Here is a 5,667-nt window from a genome sequence, read left to right as displayed (position 1 = left end):
AGAGGATTAGATTCTACTGGAAATCAGTTAGAAATAAATAAATTTTTTCTTTCTCTCGCTTCTCTATGCATATATGTTTTTCATGTTATAAATATTACTTCAATTGTTATTAAACCATGATTTTGAGACAAAAAGTTTCAATACACCGGAGGTGTACGTGCCTCTCACACAAGGGGGCCCAAGCCTTTTTATTGGACGTGAGCCCCTCCTTCTTGTGAGAGGCGTGCGTGTCAACGCTGGTGTACAAATAATAAAATTCTAAATTTCTTTACTCTTAAATTATCCTGACATTCTCGGTGTACAAATTGTGAATTTCTAAATTTCTTTACTCCTGAATGATCCATTATTGTAACTTTAACTCATTTCAAATCACCCACTACACCAAATGTTTGGAACATATACTATATGATTTACTTTAGTTTAACAAAATATACTTTATCTTGCAGTTGATATCACCATTAAATTTTAAAGATATGGCGTAGACAGGTCTAACGCTCCATTACGGTTAAAAATTCTAATAACCACCGAAAGGAGACTTCTCAAATTAAAGTATTCCGTTGATCTGAAAATTTTGGTTAAATGCCCAAAAATGGCCAAAATAGAGTTAGCAGCCTTATAAGTTATTAAATTTTAATGAGATTTTTTGTTGCAATTTAAAATCTAAAATTTGGATCTTTATAGAGAGTGTAGTCTTGTTGAGGATGCTGAAAATGTCATAAAGCAAGAACAACATGTAGTGGCATTGAAATATGTTCGACAGGGGAAAGAAGGATTAATGTCTCCAAACACCAATTAATGAGTATGGGCCCTACAGGTCTTGATGTAAGGGTTTTCGAAGTCTCGATCACTATGGGAGGGAATGACATTGGTAAACCTAAGTTTATGAAGTGATATATAGCTGTTCTTTTCTCCATTCCGTCATGTCCTTACTGGATTTGGAGCTTTCTCTCGCTACTAAGCTAATGCTCTCAATAATAAGGAAAAAATGGCTTCTCTTCTAACCTTTTAGAGGTGGGATAACTGATTGGCTATTCCAAAACGGAAATATCGAGCTAAAGATTATGACGGAGAAAGCTCCTCAGATGATGATAGTAGCAGATGCAATAGAAGTTGAATTTGCTACACCAATCCAAGATTGCATATCCAGACTCGATGAGAGATGAATTGTATAGAATTCACAAGCTACGTCACTTTTAATTTTCAAAAGTGAGGTTCTTATGCCATCTCCAGTGCTGTATCAAAATTTGCACCATTTTATACCAAATCAAAATTCATCTCCAACCATTACATAAAAACTCACACCAAATGAATAATGCTTTATTATTTTATTCATTCTTTCGATTTTTGAAAATGTATTTATTTATTTTATAACTATATAAATTACTAAATCATAACTTCGTCAAATTAACAAATATATTGAATTATTATTGATTACTAAATTGTTTACAAGTTTTATATATTACATTAAATTGACGAAAATAATTGATTATAATATTAATTTATTATAAACAATTACGTTAAATTTACAAAAATAATTACTAAATTCAAAATTCCTTAATTATTATTAATTATATTATTAAAAATAATAAACTTTAATAATATAATTAATAATTTAATAATAATAATAATAATAATAATAATAATAATATTATTATTATTATTATTATTATTATTATTATTAAATTATTAATTATATTATTAAAGTTTATTATTTTTAATAATATAATTAATAATAATTAAGGAATTTTGAATTTAGTAATTATTTTTGTAAATTTAACGTAATTGTTTATAATAAATTAATATTATAATCAATTATTTTCGTCAATTTAATGTAATATATAAAACTTGTAAACAATTTAGTAATCAATAATAATTCAATATATTTGTTAATTTGACGAAGTTATGATTTAGTAATTTATATAGTTATAAAATAAATAAATACATTTTCAAAAATCGAAAGAATGAATAAAATAATAAAGCATTATTCATTTGGTGTGAGTTTTTATGTAATGGTTGGAGATGAATTTTGATTTGGTATAAAATGGTGCAAATTTTGATACAGCACTGGAGATGGCATAAGAACCTCACTTTTGAAAATTAAAAGTGACGTAGCTTGTGAATTCTATACAATTCATCTCTCATCGAGTCTGGATATGCAATCTTGGATTGGTGTAGCAAATTCAACTTCTATTGCATCTGCTACTATCATCATCTGAGGAGCTTTCTCCGTCATAATCTTTAGCTCGATATTTCCGTTTTGGAATAGCCAATCAGTTATCCCACCTCTAAAAGGTTAGAAGAGAAGCCATTTTTTCCTTATTATTGAGAGCATTAGCTTAGTAGCGAGAGAAAGCTCCAAATCCAGTAAGGACATGACGGAATGGAGAAAAGAACAGCTATATATCACTTCATAAACTTAGGTTTACCAATGTCATTCCCTCCCATAGTGATCGAGACTTCGAAAACCCTTACATCAAGACCTGTAGGGCCCATACTCATTAATTGGTGTTTGGAGACATTAATCCTTCTTTCCCCTGTCGAACATATTTCAATGCCACTACATGTTGTTCTTGCTTTATGACATTTTCAGCATCCTCAACAAGACTACACTCTCTATAAAGATCCAAATTTTAGATTTTAAATTGCAACAAAAAATGTCATTAAAATTTAATAACTTATAAGGCTGCTAACTCTATTTTGGCCATTTTTGGGCATTTAACCAAAATTTTCAGATCAACGGAATACTTTAATTTGAGAAGTCTCCTTTCGGTGGTTATTAGAATTTTTAACCGTAATGGAGCGTTAGACCTGTCTACGCCATATCTTTAAAATTTAATGGTGATATCAACTGCAAGATAAAGTATATTTTGTTAAACTAAAGTAAATCATATAGTATATGTTCCAAACATTTGGTGTAGTGGGTGATTTGAAATGAGTTAAAGTTACAATAATGGATCATTCAGGAGTAAAGAAATTTAGAAATTCACAATTTGTACACCGAGAATGTCAGGATAATTTAAGAGTAAAGAAATTTAGAATTTTATTATCTGTACACCAGCGTTGACACGCACGCCTCTCACAAGAAGGAGGGGCTCACGCCCAATAAAAAGGCTTGGGCCCCCTTGTGTGAGAGGCTGTACACCGCCGGTGTACATGTGGCACAATTGAGAAATTTGACGGTGTATTGAAGCTTTTTGTCTCAAGATCATGGTTCAATAACCATTGAAGTCATATTTATAACATGAAAAACATATATGCATAGAGAAGCGAGAGAAAGAAAAAATTTATTTATTTCTAACTGATTTCCAGTAGAATCTAATCCTCTATCAAATTTACGCATTTCATTGTATATAATAGACAATTTTAATGCTGGTCCCATCAATGTAATTTAACAAAAATTGAAATTCATAATCAAAAAAATTCTATTCCAAATTCCTCAACAAAAGAAAGAGGTTTTTAAAATAATGAAATGAAATTAAAATGTTTTACTCATATTACACCGGATTTATTTTGTTAACTCAGATAAATCCAGGTACGATGACAGCACATCATCGTCCGCCAACCAATGACCCATTTTAACCTGTGGGAAATGGAAAAAAAAGGGGGGGTGAAAATACTCAATAGGACACGAGTATTTGTGTAATTTCGAATAAAAGTATCAATTTATGCATCAAGATAATCATACGGTCATATCATACTTTTAGAATCCAGTAAGAACGCATAACATATATGTCATTTGTACTAGATGGCCATTATGATATATCATATTATTTCGTTAGCATAATATTTATCGACAAGAGATTATAAAATTGAACGGGACAAAGCATTTGCACCTCATTGTCTGATCTTAAGCCTTGAAAATTTTGATTTGTTGCTCACAAAATTGTAGATTCTGGTGTCTCTTCAAATTATTCCAAAACTCTTAAAATTTATTTGCTTGTGCTCTTATTGTTGAAAAAAATATAAGAAGAAGAGAAGAAGATATGCATATAAAGAGATTTGAAATAAGAGGAAGAAACTTGAGCGATGAAACAAGTGAAGTGGTTAGAAGTTAGTAGGATCACACACAATCCGAAGCTGCTTGACCTTGTACTTTGTACCGGATATAATGCCAATCCATTGAAGACGAAAGTACAATAATTTTAGAACTCCACTTAGTGTACATAATTTCTTTCACAAGGGTTTCACAGAATACATACAATGAGGGTGGATGGATATTTTTTTGGTAATATTTTACTCACATGGACCTCATTTGAGTATTCTGGTTCCATTCTTTAATGCATTATTCTGTACACACAGAATAATGCATAATTTTATCACCTGAATATGACTATACACTTGACTATTCAAAAAGACTTGATTTAGAGTAACTCTATATGCATAATTTTCAAGATACTTGACTAACTCAAACACACCAGAGATCAACACAAGTCCAAGTACCCGTCATGGGAACATCAAATGTGCAAGGAAATAGCTGAGGAATTGCACATAATTGCAGGTGGAGCAAAATGAACTAAAATTCAGAATATGAAGCAATAATGATGAATTTGGATTTATGAAACTATACTTTTCTGGCATTATAAGTATGGTATCTATAGTCTACTTTTAATATGAAGAACCCCATAATTAGTTACCACAAATCTCATTTCTACTGCCTATGCTTCAAATCAATTTTCATTTCAGTTGATAAACAAGCTGATCAATGCATCAAATCACAAATAATTTACATGTACTAACCAATCAATAGTTTGGATTCATCAAGGCCTAGAATTGGCATTGTAAAGCTTGTTGTATTTATCGAGCTCCTCGTAATAGACATCCCACACACCTGTTACCGCAATAGTCCCCCGGCAATGGCTTCTTTGGCGTCAACGACAAAATATCTGACTTTGAATGTCCTTTTTATCGGCCATTGTACTACTGTTAATTAATGAAGTTAATTCCCCAAATGGCCACTGAACTTTGCCAAAAGTTTCTGGAGGTCATCGAACATCAAAACTTCCCTAAATAGTTACTGAATTTTGCAAAAAGTTCCTATGAAATCACTAAACCAGTGATGTATAGTCTCCCAATTTGCAACGTTGAGTGACCTCTTAAGAATTTTTCGCAAAGTTCAATGACTACTTAGGAAAGTTTTGGAATTCGGTGACCTCTTGAGAAGTGTTGGCAAAGTTTAGTGACTATTTAGGGAAGTTTCAAAGTTTAGTGACCTTCTGAAAACTTTTGGCAAAGTTCAGTGACTATTTGGATAATTAAGCCCTTGTTTGAGCCCCATTTTGATGGGGAAAATGAATTTTTGAATAGTGTATTGATGTGAAATGTGTGGTTAAAAATTAAAGAAAAATTTTGGATTTGCGTGTAATATTATTTTATTGAAGAATGTGTGGTTGAAATTATGTCAAAACATTGTTGAAAAATTCATTTTTTCCAAAAAATGGGGATCAAACAAGGGCTAAGTCTTAATTAATGTGAAATTGTGGCTAGCACAAATGTGATTGAATTTGAATTAATATGGAACTGGTGTGAGAAACGAAGAAGGGGTTTTGTTAAGAGTATTAACTACGATCATGGAAGGTATAATTTATTTTAGTGTGTTAATTTAATTTATTTCATTTTTAAAGTATTAGGCCTAATTTCCTCTCTAATCAATGCTTTCCGGCCAGAGAA

The sequence above is a fragment of the Olea europaea genome, chromosome 2 (genome assembly GCF_002742605.1).
Source record: "Olea europaea var. sylvestris chromosome 2, O_europaea_v1, whole genome shotgun sequence".
Lineage (NCBI taxonomy): Eukaryota > Viridiplantae > Streptophyta > Magnoliopsida > Lamiales > Oleaceae > Olea > Olea europaea.
The sequence above is the reverse complement of the archived record's forward strand: the minus strand, read 5'-3'. Positions refer to the sequence as shown.